This window comes from Chiloscyllium punctatum, chromosome 3, assembly GCF_047496795.1.
Source record: "Chiloscyllium punctatum isolate Juve2018m chromosome 3, sChiPun1.3, whole genome shotgun sequence".
In the NCBI taxonomy this organism is placed as follows: Eukaryota; Metazoa; Chordata; class Chondrichthyes; order Orectolobiformes; family Hemiscylliidae; genus Chiloscyllium; species Chiloscyllium punctatum.
Window position 1 is genome coordinate 39,907,786 of NC_092741.1, and position 15,569 is coordinate 39,923,354.

Here is a 15,569-nt window from a genome sequence, read left to right on the forward strand (position 1 = left end):
ACTACAGAGGTCAGATCAGTTTTCCTTCATGGGAATCCAAGGAAAGCGATGGGACCAGACAGAATACCAGGCCATGCACTCAGCATGTGCAGATCAACTGGCAGAGGTCTTCTCGAACATCTTCAACCTCTCCCTGCAGCAGGCCACTGTCCCTGCCTGTTTCAAGAGGGTCAACATCATCCCTGTGCCTAAGAAGGCTCATGCAGCATGGCTCAATGACAACCGTCCAGTTGCCCTAATTTCTGTGATCATGAAGTGCTTTGAAAGGCTGGTCACGGTTTTTCCAGCACCACTCTAATCTGGACACTGGTCATGGCATTAGTCAACTCCAGCCTTCCCACTACTCTTGATCCACTCCACATGGACCAACCAATCCACATCTGATGCCATATCACTTGCCCTTCACTCCTCCCTAGAACATCTTGACACCAAGAACAGCTACAAGAATCCTACTCATTGCCTACAGTTCAGCCTTCAACACTATTATCCCCTCGAGACTGATTACTAAACTTAGTGATCTCAGACTAAGCCCCACTCTCCGCAACTGGATCCTCAGTTTCCTGACCCACAGGCCACAGTCAGTGAAGATTGGGGGCAATATTTCATCCTCACTAACACTCAACACCGGTTGCCCCCCCCAGGGGTGCGTACTCAGCCCCCTACTGTACTCACTGTTTGCCCATGACTGTGTTGCCAAATACCAGACTAAAGCCATTTACAAGTTCCCTGATGACACCACCATAGTTGGTCAAATCTCATATGGCGACAAAACAGACTACAGACGGAAGGTGGAAGACCTGGAAAAAAATGGTGCACTGAGAACAACCTAGCTCTCAATGCCAGTAAAACCAAGGAACTCATTATTGATTATCAGTGGGATGTTACTCATGCCCCCCTACACATTAACAGCTCAGGAGGTGGAATGAGTGGAGTGTCAAGTGCCTGGGAGCGGTCATCCACAACAAGCTTTCTTGGACTCTTGCACATGGACGCACTGGTTACAAAGGCCCAACGTCTCTTCTTCCTCAGGCAGTTGAGGAAATTTAACAGGACGGTGAATACCCTTGTCAACTTTTACAGGCGTGTCATCAAGAGCATTCTGTCTGGATGTATCACTACCTGGTATGGCAACTGTACCATTCAAGATCAGAGATGGTTACAGAGAGTGGTGAACTCAGCCCGGACAATCACAAAGGCTAACCTCCCATCTATAGAATCCATCTACCAGGCCCGCTGTGAAGGAAAGACCGCCAGCATTCTTAAAGATCCATCCCACCCTGGCAATGTTTTTCTACAACCTCTACCATCGCTGAGAAGGTACAGAACCCTGAACACACGCACCAGCCAGTTTCAAAACAGTTTCTACCCTACTGTTGTTAGAATATTGAATGGACTCAAACTCTTCACATTCGCTTGTACCTGTGTATTTTTGTTTTTGCCACTGTTTACCTATTATTTACTTATCTATGCTACCTATTTGATCTGCCTGTATTGCTCGCAGACAAAGCTTTTCACTGTGCCTCAGTACACGTGACAATCAATTCAATTCAATTCAATTCAACATCCTTCCAGCTGCACAGGAAGGTGGTGTTGCAGATTGGGGAGCTTCATCTGATGCATTTGACTAATCTATGAGAAGCAGGTCCAAAAATGCCACATTTGAAGTGATCATCAGATGTTGTTGTTTTGTGGTGGTACCTTTTGCAAATTTACTGTTTGACATATACAGGTCCAAGAGGTGTTGCCACTTTCTTCCAAAATTTCTTTTAGAAGTAGAATTAAAATTGCCAACATGGCATGGTAGGTTTTTGAACTTAGATTATTAGTCCTGTAACATAACCAATACCACAACCATCTTTAAAGTTAATCAGCTCATGTATCACCCATTCAAAGGCCGTCTTGTATAAGTCATGCATAGGCCTGCTTCTTCCTAAATACAATTCAACCCAATTTAACTTTTCAGTGAAGGTCATGTTCCAGTGTTCCACAATTTTCACCAGCTATCCTTACAATAATACCCTCACTCATTGTTCCAAAATTTTAAAAATCTGGGGGCCTAGTGTTGAATAAAGTCGTCATAGTCTTACCAAGCCATGGAGCTGCTCTCTCACTAGAGAGAGAGAGAGAAGCAACTGATGGTAGTTTAACCCGAGGGTCACTGTGCCTCCAGCGAGGGCAGAAGTTGAGAAGGAAACAAACAGAAAATGGGAGTAGGTCATTCGACCCTTAGAGCATGCATTACCATTCAATATGATCGTGGCTGATCATGCAATCTCAGTATTCCATTCTGCAAGTCTCTCAATATCCTTTGATTCCTTTAGCCACAAGGGCCATGTCCAGCTCCCTCTTGAATATGTCTAATGAACTGGCTGCAACAGCATCCTGTAGGACAGAATTCTACAGGTTCACAACTGAGTTGAGAAGTTCTTCCTCATCACAGTCCTGAATTGCTCACCCCTTATTCTTAGGCTGAGACTCCTGATTCTGGACTTGCCCAATATCAGGGTCTTTCCTCCTGCATCTAGCCTGTCCGTGCCCTCCCATTAGGTTCTTATGTGTCTATGAGATCGCCGTCATTCTAAATTCCAGTAAATATAAGTCCTGGTGATCCAGTCTTTTCTCATATGTCAGCCCTGCCATCCTGGAATCAGTCTGGTGAACCTTCACTGGACTCTATCAATAGCAATAATGCCCTTCCTCAGACTATGAGGCCAAAACTGCACACAATACTCATGGTGTGACCTCACCGAGGCCCTGTATAACTGTGGCAAGGAGAGCCCTTGATGGTAACCTCAGCCAGTATGGAAATTGAACTCATTCATTTTGTATCAATTTAATAACACAATCCAGTGATAACGTTTTGGAAAGCGTGTACAACTTTCAAATGCATTTCACCATAGAAAAATGTGATAACCTATACTTGGCTAAGGAAAGTTAGGTCACAACACTTGGAAAATAAACTCCAAAAAAGCTGTAAAATGCTATTGACATAAAACCGTCAGACATATGAACTCAACAGGTTACCAAGAGTTCCAAATAACTGTAGCCCAGAAGGGACAAAACACAAGTGTTACAGAGTGGAGGTCAACACCCCTCCGAAAATTAAAACTGAAACACCTCACCTCAATCTGATAAAGCAGTGTGACAAGGGGGAGAACCTCTCTCTCACCCACCAATGTTATGAAGGCATGATTAAATGAAGTGAAATCCTTTCAGTCTTATAATTAGCAAGTAACAATTTTATTTATCTAACTCAAACAGTGAACAAACTAACAGAATTCCTAACAAACTGAACAATTATTCCCTAGCTACTACCTATTTTCCAACTTAAATTCTATTTATATGCTGTTTCAATAACACAGAACCCACTTATATAAATCCAATTAAGAAGAAAACAATAAATTAAAGCTTAGTCTCTCTATGTTCACACAGAATGGATCCTCCGAATGGTCCACTTTCTTGCCACAGATTTTGCTGTCGGGGATGTTTTCTCTAATTATTCTGTTCCAAATGCCTCTCCATTGTATTCTTCTGATCAAAACTCCTCTTCACTTGTTTTCTGGCATCGAGAATATTTACTAAACATGCCCTCTACCTTTGTAGGTAGATAATGCATTTTTAAAAGAGCTTTCTTGTAAAGATTTCTTCAGAGCCCGGTATTTCTTTCACAGATGACACTTCGCTCTCTCCCCTTCAGGTGGCTCTCTCTAATTTTCAAATTCCCGCATCTTTTATACTAGTGATGACATAATAACTTTACAATCGGATTGGTTGGAGATAGTCCAAACCAACAGATGTGAAGTTAATTGGTCCTTAATCTCCAAGTGCCTTTTCAAATTAATTAGCTGAATTTAAAAACTGTTGCCTGGGTAAAGATGTTCCTTGAGCCTGCTAACTGAAGAGTTTTTTCATACACTTGTTTCAATTTTGGGGCTCTCTGCACAATGCTTGCAAACTTCCAAGCATAGACAAAGCACAATCTTTTCAAAAGGGACCACACATTGCTTTTCAATTCATTTTACAATTTTGCCACTTTTACACACCAACTTTGTGACACAGATATAAAGCTAGCATCACAAAATATCTCCAAATATAGTCAGAAAGACTGAAAACTCAGTCAAGAAACATCAGAATGCAACTTACGCAGCCATCGCATGAGTAAAAGGAAGACAATCTGCATGTTAACTTTGAAAAAAAAAGTGTCCTAGCTATAATCCCAAACAAATAGCCAAGCAGCTTCATTGGTGATATCATCGGATCAAAGCATGGGTCACCTGCACTGTAAAGCACTCTACCATGAAAGGTAACAGCCAATATCTTCCTTAAATCACAGAAACTTGAGCTCAGTCAGTCAATCTAATTGATAGAATGATTTGGAGATGCCAGTGTTGGACTGGGGTGTACAAAGTTAAAAATCACGGAACACCAGGTTACAGTCCAACAGGTTTAATTGGAAGCATACTAGCTTTCGGAGCGATGCTCCTTCATAGGTACTATCACCTGATGGAGGAGCGTCGCTCCGAAAGCTAGTGTGCTTCCAATTCATCTTGTTGGACTACAACCTGGTGTTGTGATTTTTATCATTGATAGAAAAGTGAGTAAGGAGTCATCAAGCATGGTAACCTTGAAAACTCCTGATGTCATGAGGAAGACAGAGGGAGAAAACTGTAGCATCATCCATTCTAAATATCCAGTCAAAGTTTTAACAATTTTTACTCCACAGTGTCTTCTAACATTGCCATAAACACACGTGTGCACACACACGCACATTTAGACAAAGGCCACATATTTAAACCCAGTAAGAAACATTAAAGAAAGAAAAACTCTAATGTAGTAAAGCTAACTGGAACAAAACCAAGAATCTTTAGTCCAGAGAGATTGCTGAAAACAAATCAGCAAAAGGATTCCCTTAATTGTTCACTGTGGGAGTACTAAAAGCTATTCAGTAGTTAAATGGTAATCTTGACAGCAGATTGCTTTTCTTGAATCGACATTATGATTTTTCACAAGACCACTCATCTAATTTGGTTTAATAATTTGTCATATGCTTTACTGAAAAGAGTTTTATTTTTTATCATTCTAATTGAACAAGACACGAGGAAAAAGGATGAAATATAAAAGGCTTATTTGGTGCTTTAGATTTTTATTCTCACATGTACTTGAGTCACCATTCTCTGGTGCCATTGTAGAATACAAAGGGCTGGATTAAAAACAGAAGCAGAAACAGAAGAAACAGTCAAAAGGAAAGGAAACGCCCAGATCACTCCTCGACCTCTGCCACAAGTCCTCACTTCCAGAAAAACAAAGCCACAAAGTCCATCCCTCACTTCAGAAGACCGTAAGACATAGGAGCAGAAATTAGGTCATTCAACCCATCGAGTCTGCTCCACCATAAGTTTCTCATCCCCATTCTCCTGCCTTCTCCCCATACCCTTGACCATCAAGAACCTATCTCAGTCTTAAATTCACTCAACAACCTAGCTTCCACAGCTTTCTGTGGTAGTGAACACTCAGGTACCCAGAATCCCCACACACTGCCACCTCTGCTGCCAAGTACCTGGGCCCAGGGAGGCGCGAGCAAGACAGCAAGAGTGTACAACAAAAGGCAGGAGGAAGTGGATGACGGGTACAGGTATGGGTAGGGTGGGTGGATAGAGAAAAGGGACTTTGTTTTGAGATCTAATACAAAGAATATGGCAAATGTTACAAAAAGACTGGCAAGGCTACATAAAGAAATATAAATTCAATTTCTACCAGACCTTTCATAAGTTCAGGGCATCTCAAAAATTTGAGAACTCCAAGTAAGTACTTCTGATATTAGATTAGGTTAGATTCCCTACAGTGTGGAAACAGGTCCTTCGTACCAACAAGTCCACACCAACCCTCCAAAGACTAACCCACCCAGACTCACTTCCCTCTGACTAATGCACCTAACACTATGGGAAACTTAGCATGGCCAATACACTTGAAATGCACATTTTTGACTGTGGGAGGAAACCGGAGCACCCAGAGGAAACCTACGCAGACACAAGGAGAATGTGCAAACTCCACACAGACACAGTTTTTTGCAAGGTTTGTGAAGGTTGTTGCAAAGACATGCCAGAGAATTCCTAGAGGCCTGGCACTCCAACCACAATGCCATAAACAAACAGACAGATCTAGATACCATCTATCAACCCCTCAGAAAACAAACAAGAAAGGACATCACCACAAACCCCATCCAGGACAAACATAAATAGAAAGCAGGAGACAACAGCTTCACTTCACTTCACGGTTGCCACTGATGATGTTACCTAGCCAGGTAATGAAACATCTGGATATCAAACCTACAGCTCAGCGAGCAAACCTATACCCTAAACACAGACAGTCACCCGAGGCTGGAATCAAACCTGGGACCCTGGTGCTGTGAGGCAGCAGCACTAAACACTGAGCTACCGTGCTGCCCTAATGTAAAACTAAAAGTGCTGGGCAAGCTCAGCTGGTCTGATAGCTTCAGTGGGAATAGAAAGATTTGTACCTCTGATGCCTAAAAGTTAAGATATAATGTAAGAAACATGGCAGTAAGTTTGTTCACAGAATGAAGTTTAAAAAGTTTCACCCAAGAATTGGCACCTGACAGTGCCTCAGTGCTCTCGAGTACCACGGAGAAGAACATCCTTAGGATCTGGGAACAAGCCTTTGGATGAGGAAATTAACTTCAGAGACAAAAAGTTAACCACAGCCGCTCATTTTCACCACTTAGTCATGGAGCTGTACAGCATGGAAACAGACTCTTCAGTCCAACTCGTCCTTGCCGACCAGATGCCCTAAATATATCTACTCCCATTTACCGGCATTTGGCCTATACCCCTCTAATCCCTTCCCATGCATGCACCCATCCAGATGCCTTTTGAACGCTGTAATTGCACCAGCCTCTACCACCTCCTCTGGCCACTTGTTCCATACACTCACCACCATCTGTGAAAAAGTTGCCTTTCAGACCTTTCCCATCACATCTTAAGCCTTTGACCTCTAATTTTGGACACCCCCACCCAGAGGAAAAACACCTGATTATTCACCTTTGCCGTGCCTCCAACACTCCACAGAAAATAACCCCAGCCTATTCAGCCTCTCCCTATAGCTCAAACCCTCCAACTCTGGCAACATCCTTGTAAATCTTTTCTGAACCCTTTCAAGTTTCACAACATCCTTCCCATAGCAGCTAGACCAGAATTGCATGCAATATTTCAAAAGTGGCCTAACCAATGTCCTGTACAGCCGCATCATGACCTTCCATAGCACTGACCGATAAAAGCAAGCAGACAAACGCTGCCTTCACTATCCTATCTACCTGTGATTCCATTTTCAAGGAACTACATATCTGCACTCTAAAGGATCTTTATTCAGCAACAGCTCCCAGGACCTTCCCACTAAGAGTCCAAGTCCTGCCCTGATTGGAGTTTCCAAACTGCAGCACCTCACATTTATCTAAATTAAACTCCATCTGCCACTCCTCAGTCCATTGGAACATCTGATCCATGTCCCATTGCACTATGAGGTAATCTTCTTGGCTGTCCACCACACCAATTTTGGTGTCATCTGCAAACTTACTAACTATACCTCCTATACTCACGCCAATTATATTAAATGACAAAAAGCAGTGGTCTTGTGGCACACCACTGGTCACAGGCCTCCAATCCAAAAAGCAACCCTCGATCACCACCTTCGGTCTTCTACCATTGAGTCAGTCCTGTATCCAAATGGCTAGTTCTCCCTGTATTCCATGAGATCTAACCTTGCTAACTAGACTACCACGCAGAACCTCATCAAATACTGCCTTACTGAAGTTCATATAGATCACATCCACTGCTCTGTCTTCAAAAAACTCAATCAAGTTAATAAAATAATTTCCCGTGCACAGGAACATGTTGATTATCCCTAGTCAGTCCTTGCCTTTTCAAACACATGGAGAAAAAGTGAGGACTGCAGATGCTGGAGATCAGAGTCGAAAAGTATGGTGCTGGAAAAGCACAGCCAGTCAGGCAGCATCTGAGGAGCAGGAGAGTTGATGTTTTGAGCATAAGCCCTTCATCAGGATAATGATGGAAATCCTTGCCCTGCTCCTTTTTCCCCCAACTGTGCCAGTCTCAGACTGACCCCTTTTCTCACCATCTCCCTGCTCCCCCTTAAATCCACCCAAGCAGCTTTAGCAAATGTCCCCCAAGTATATTAGTCTCCTTCCAATTCAGGTGCAATCTGTCCTTCTTATATAGGTCACTTCTACCCCAAAAAGAGTTTCCAATGATCCAAAAATGTGATTCCTTCTCCTTGCACCAGCTTCTCAGCCACGGATTCATCTGCTCCAGCTTCCTATTCCCACCCTCACTAGCTCATGGCACCAGGAATAATCCAAACTGGGTGCACAGTGGCTGTTCAGTGGTTAGGGTTGAATTCGTGTCTCGAGCGACTGTGTGGAATTTGCACATTCTCTCAGTGTCTACGTGGGTTTCCTCTGGGTGCTCTGGTTTCCTCCCACTGTCCAAAGATATGCAAGTTAGATGAATTGGCTATGGCAAATTGCCCAAAATGTTAGGTGCATTAGTCAGGGGGAATGGGTCTGGGTAGGTTACTCTTCAGAGGGTCAAGTGTGGATGTATTGGGCCAAAGGGGCTGTTTCCATACTGTAAAAAATCTAATCTCTCTAGTCTCTAGACCCTACTTAAATTCCTACTTATCTTCCTATATTGTCTCCTTAGAATCCAGCCTTTTCTCTTCCCTTGTTACTTCTAACGTGTACCACAAGCTCCTGCTGGTTCCTCTTGCCTTTGGGAATATTCTGCACCCTCTCCAAGATACCCTTGACCTTTAATTGTATCACACGAGACTACTGTCTGATGATGTCTGCTTTTAAATCTGTGGACAGAAATTAAAATCAGATTCTATGCAGACATTCACATTGACCTCGTGGACATAAAATAGCCATCAGTGCATCAATTGCTAGGGTGCGAATAGAAGTTGAACAAAGAAATGGGGTTGACAGAGTGATCATCATAAATGTTGACAATACATCCTAAGAGCAAAGCTTTACTAGTTTCCAGCATTTCTGCATCGCATTACCTCGAGAGCTAATCACATAAGCTAAAGACAACTAAATAAAGTAATTTCCCGCTGACAGGTTGTGGCAAGAACAGAATCAATGTGATAAGATCTGTCCCTGGAATGTCTTGTAAAACCACAGCACTTGCCGCACAGCAGAACAGTGCTTCAGTGAGCCCTCGTGTTACTATGGCAACTCACGACAAGCTCAGAGTGCCATGAGAATCCTGCCTCACTGCAGAACTATCAGCCAGTTGGCTTTTTAATTTCTTCGATTAGGGCAGATATTGTGAATTCAGCCTGATCATCAGGATGCATTGTTACAGGAGTGGATGCTTCCAATGTAACTGCAGCACCAGGATCATCCTGAATCTGCTCCATTGCACCTGTAACTCCTGACCCCAACCCTTGTAAGCCTGTCACTCAGAATCCTCTTACAGACAAAAATAAAATGTCCTAAAGTGTCACTTGATCCCACAAGCAGTGGTGTAAGCTCAAAAACAAAAACAAAAATAGAAATTGCTGGAAAAGGTAAGCAGGTCTGGCAGCACCTGCGAGAGAAATCAGAGTTAACCCTTCCTCAGAACTGAAGCTTTCTGCCTGTATCGTTCGTATCCACAAGCTTTTCAGCTGACAGGAAGGGTCACTCGATGTGAAATGTTAACTCGTTACAGCATCTGCAGTCCTTTCAGTTTTTATTCAATGGTGCAAGCAGTTTGCAGACAGGTCAGCGCGGACACAGGTTGCCATTTGGTTTCTGGAATTGTGAACACTTGTCCAAAGGGCATCCAGCCTGATCACAATGATGCAATTGGTTCCTAATTAGCTGAAAAGCTTATGGATATGAACAATACTGGCAGAGGGCTTCAGACAACTACGAGAGTAAACTGTGAACCTTCCTCTCTCCATCTCTTGAATCCTGAACAAAGCCAGTTTATTTTTTTCTCCCCTGTTGGTATAAATTGTTGCTCTTGACCAATAAGTCAGATTTTAAAACATTTGAACTGGTGTCTCTGTGCTTCCTGTGATGAAGTGAGAAAACCAAAGAAGTTCAGAGAACTGAAAGACCACTCTACCCACTTGCCTGTCTGTCTAAGGGCGAGAGTGAGGGAAGGGGAGTGACAGAATGAGTTAGAATTTGAACTCCTGGGAGTGTTATATACAGAGGAACCTCGATTATCCAAAGGACACAGGCAGACAGTATTTTGTTTGATTAACCAAATTCCAGATAACACAGTTTAGCCAAGCATCGAGACAGTGCGATCTTGTCCACGTAATCGGAAATCCGGATAATCAAATGCTGGATAATCGAGGTTCCTCTGTATCAAACATTTCACAGATTCTAACCAGAGGTAAACTGCTACGTATATATGATAAATCGTAGTTCTTGCTAAGTAGAGAAAGCTGTTCTGATCTGTTAACTTGGGTTTACCTGGCAGGTATATTGGAGGCTTAGTGTATTTTGATAACAATTTTTAACTGTTGTGATGACTCTGGGAAGAGTAGGCATGATATCCTGTGTGGTAACTCTGTGGTTTGATAGGTCAAAGAATTGAAAAGATAAGAGAGAGCATGATTATATTGTTGCCTCTGAAGGTATTCCAATGGAGTACCAGGCTAGAGTTTTGTCTGCAAGCCTGCAAAGTGAGGCTTGAACACACAAAACTTCTAACTCTGGTGAAAGTGTTACCAACTGAGCTAACCTGTTCAAAGTCTGAGAGAAGATCTGTAGCTCAGGTGCTCGTTGTTGTGGTTCTGTTTGCTGAGCTGGGAATTTGTGTTGCAGACGTTTCGTCCCCTGTCTAGGTGACATCCTCAGTGCTTGGGAGCCTCCTGTGAAGTGCTTCTGTGATCTTCTCTCTTGTCAGATTCAAACCACTACAAATGCCAGAGAGAAGATCACAGAAGCACTTCACAGGAGGCTCCCAAGCACTGAGGATGTCACCTAGACAGGGGATGAAACGTCTGCAACACAAATTCCCAGCTTGGCGAACAGAACCACAACAATGAGCTAACCTGTGTAGTGCAGAGGGATCTGGGTGTTCCTGTGCGCGGAATACAAAGTTAGCATACACGTGTGTAGTAATAAAAGCAAATTTTAGACTCTATTGCTAGTAGGTTGGAACTGAGGTTTGTTGCAGCTGTAAAGGATGTTGATGAGAACAGGAGTACTGTGCCCTTATTTTGGTCCCTGTATGTAAGGCATGATATACTGGCAGCGGATGCAGTTCAAAAGATGATTCCTGGGATGGCACAATTAACGTACTAAGGACAGCTAAAGATGTATAAGTCTCTATACACTAGATTTTAGAAGAAAAGGGTTGATCAGTTTGAAATAAAAGATTGAGGGGACTTGACAATATGTTGAGAAGGAAATCAAACTACTGGAGAAACTCAGCAGGTCTGACAGCATTTTGTGAAGACAGCAGACTTAATGTCTTGAATCCAGTGACTTCATCAGAACTGTTAGTAGCTAAGAAATGGGGGTGGAGGTAGGGGATCAGATGGGTTGAATTGGAGCTCAGGGAGATGTGAAAGGGGTAGGTGAACATGGAGATTGCAGATTGCAAGCCAGGACAGAAGAAAAGCTGAATGAAGAGTGATAATAAGAGGCAAGAGTAAGAGAAAATGGATGAACTGTATGGAAAGCAACCCATATGATGTGCTCATGGACCTAGGAGTAGGTGAGAATGGGTAACTGCTAAAAACAATCTATATCATAACAGGCGGGGTGAGAGGTGGCTGAAAATAAAATGAAGGATGGACTCAGGGTCTAAAGTTATCGAACTCAACATTGAATCCTAGAGGGTGTAGGGTCTCCAGGTAGAAAGAAAAAGGACCTTAAGACATAGGAGCAGAAATTAAGCCATTCAGCGCATCGAGTCTGTTCCACCATTCAATCATGGCTAACAGGTTTCTCAGCCAGATTCTCCCTGTAACCCTTGATCCCCTTGACAATCAAGAACCTGTCTCAGTTTTAAATACACTTAATGACTTGGCCTCCACAGTCTTATGTGGCAGTGAATTCATTCCATAGATTCCTCTCTTTAGTTGCAGAAGATGATGATTCTCCTCATCTTAGTTCTAAGAGGTTTTTCCTTTACTCACAGGCTGTGCCCTCGGGTCCTAGCATCTCTTACCAATGGAAAGATCTTCCCTATATCCACTCTGTCCAGGCCATTCAGTATTATGTTTCAATTTGAACCCCGCCCCCCCCCCCCCCAATCCTTCTGAACTCCATAAAGTATAGATCCAGAGCACTCAAATGTTCTTTGAGCTCGTGTGGAGGATCACAGGAACACCGCAGCAGGCCTGAGACAGAAATGTTGGTGTGGGAACATGGTGGAATGTTGAAGTGGCAGGCAACAGGACACACCGGGTCTTCTTTGTCGGCAGAATATAGGTGTTCTGCAAAGTCTGTGTTTCATCTTCCCAGAGTAGAGGAGACCACAATGAACTGCAAATAGAATAGACTATATTGAATGAAGTACAGGAAAATCAGTGCTTCACCTGGGGCCTTGGATAGAGAGGAGGGGGGAGGTAAATAGGCAGATATTACACCTTCTGTGGCTGTGTGGGAATGGACAAAGAGTGGACCAGAGTGTCCCAAAGGGAACAGTCCCTGAAGAATGCGGACAAAGGGAGAGAGGGGAAGTAGTCTGGTCATGGCATCCCATTGGAAGTGACAGAAATGATAGCTTACAATCCTTTGAATGCAGAGGCTAGTGTTAAGTGAGGACCTACATGCTAATGTGGGGTCTCATACACAACATCACCCAGATCCCTCTGCACCTCTCAGGTTGGCTCAGTTGTTAGCACATCTGTGGAGTTCCCCGCCCAGTAAAGCAGGTGAGGCTACCTTGTTGAATGTTTTTAAGGCAAAAGATAGTTAGATTTTTGAATAGTAAAAGGAATTAAAGGTTATGGTGGGCAGTTGGGTAAGTGGAGCTGAAGCCACGAAAAGATGAGGGACATGAGGTCGTTTTCATTAGAGAGGTGGTGGTTGAGAGGCAGCTTAATGGAGACATAAGATAATCAGAGGGTTAGATAGATTGGACAGTGAAAGCCTTTTTCCTCGGATGGTGATAGCTAGCACGAGGGAACACAGCTTTAAATTGAGGTGTGATACATAAAATAGGACAGATGGTGGAGGGAGTTTCTTTACTCAGTAGTAAGGGTGTGGAATGCACTGCCTACAACAGTAATAGACTCACCAACGTTAAGGGGATTTAAATGGTCATTGAATAGGCATATGCACAAGAATGGAATAGTTTAGGTTAAGTTAGATGGGCTTCAGGTTGGTTCCACAGGTCAGCGCAACAGCGAGGCCTGAAGGGCCTGTACTAGGCTGTAATGTTCTATAAGCCATGACCTTTTTGAATGGCAGAACAGGCTCAATGAGCCAGATGACCTATCCTGCTCCTATTTCTTATGTTCTAAACACAGCATTGTTTGGGGAGAGGGTGACAGCAGAAGTGAGAGATAGGTGAGACATGGAAGGTGGCATCACCAAAACAGATGCAATGAAGACAGAGGGACTAGGAGAATGGAATGAAGTATTTACAGGAAGTAGGTATGAGGATGTATCATCAAGGTAACTGTGGGAGTCAGTGGATTTGTAGTGGATATTGGTGGCCAGTCTATCCCTGGAAACAGATGTTGAGGAAGGGAAGGGAGGAGAGGAGTCAGAGGTGGATCAGGTGAAGGGGGGTGGGGGGGTAGGTGGAAACTGGAAGTGAAATTGCGAAGTTTTTCCAATGCCAAATGAGTGAGGGAAGAAACACCGATGATATAATCAACGAATTAGAGAATGAGTTGTTGTAAGGAGGTGGAGAAGATACTTCCATGAATGGGAGAATGTCAAAATGGGGGACATAACTCCAAACTAAGGGAACACATTTAATCTCATTTAAAAAGAATTTATTCTCCCAAACGTCCTGAACATCTGGAATCCCCTGCCCTAGATGGTGTTCAAGACTAGATCACTAAAAGAGGAGATAGGTTGACATTTCAAACTTCTAGGAGCTGAAAGCCATGAGGAGCTGGTGTGAAATAGAGGTTGACGCCTGCAGCAGATCAGCCATGATCTTATAGAACAGCAGAGTCGGCCTGAGGGGCTGAATGGCCTATTTTTATTTCACAATAGAATTTCATAAGAATCCTCACCATGTGGAAGCAGTGCATTCAGCCTATAGAGTTCACATCAACTCTCCGAAGAGTATCAGAACTTCCTCTCCCAGCCACCATGGCTAATCCACCTAACCTGCACATCTTTGGACTGTGGGAGGGAACTGGAGCACCTGAAGAAAACCCACACAGACACGGGGAGAATGTTCAAACATCATAGACAGTTGCCAGAGCCTGGAATCGACCTTGAGTCCCTGGCACTGAGACCACAGTGCTAACCACTGAGCCACCTTGCCACCCATTCTATGTTCATATATACAGCAAAGAAATAGTGCTAATAGCCTCAATGGATTCTACTGAACCTTCTCCTTTCATTCCAATCTTTGTGCTACTGCACAAGGGTATCACACGAGTACGTGGATGAGAAACACATCGGACTTGCTGCAAGCTACTATCTAAATGCAAATCCACCTTGATCTTTATACAATCATAATCTGTGTCACACTGTTCATGCATTTACTGCTGTACAATTCACCTCAAAAGTAGTAGACAACAAATACAAAAAAAACAGCAAGAACTAACAACTCTAGTTAAAGCTTAAAACGCAGTTTCACAGAGGTAAACTCATGTAACCCTGGAGTACCTGTACCTTCACCTTGTTATTTGCATCGAGCTTTCATTTCAAGATGAACTTTACCTTACAAGTACTGAGTCCAGCATGCAAATTAGGGGCAGGAGCAGGCCAATCAGCCCCTCATGCCTGCTACATCTTGAGATATGATCTACATAATTAACATTCCTGCCTATCCCTGCTAACATTTCATCCCTTTGCTTAAGGATCCAATCTACCTCTGCCTCCACTGTTTTTTGATAAAGATAATGTCTTTGAAAGATACTGTATCAAAATTAAAATTCTCCTGTCGTTTTTAAAAGTGACCCCCTCGTTCTAGAATATCCCACAAACGTCCTTTCCACATCCAAAGTGTCAATATCCCATCAGGATCTTGCAGGAATAGCTATCATTAAAGAAAAAAAATTGCTGAAGGGTGCAACAATTTAAATTACCTTGGTGAGCTGCTGCTGTATTTATCGGTGTGTCAATGGGACATACTTCAAATAAACTCCAATCAACTAGATAAATCTACCTCACTATTTCATCAGGAACTTCAAACCCTTCATGTCAGCAAAACAAAAGCCAAGCCTGTGATAACAGGTTTCAAGTTTTTAAAACTTTTAAAAAGTTAGGAGTGATTGACAGATATGCCAGGATTCTTCCATGCCTGTGTGCCAGGGTAATAAATTTGCAGTTGGTTGAGTTTGAACATCAAATAAAAAAGTTGTAAAATAATAATGACTTGGCAAGTACA

The 15,569-nt window shown here is 43.0% G+C and overlaps 1 protein-coding gene across 1 annotated transcript in view; it reads right to left on the reverse strand.

Annotated features, from left to right (window-relative positions):
• slc16a10 (solute carrier family 16 member 10) overlaps window positions 1-15,569 on the reverse strand; it is a 131,918-nt gene that overhangs the window by 66,437 nt on the left and 49,912 nt on the right. The window lies entirely within an intron of this gene.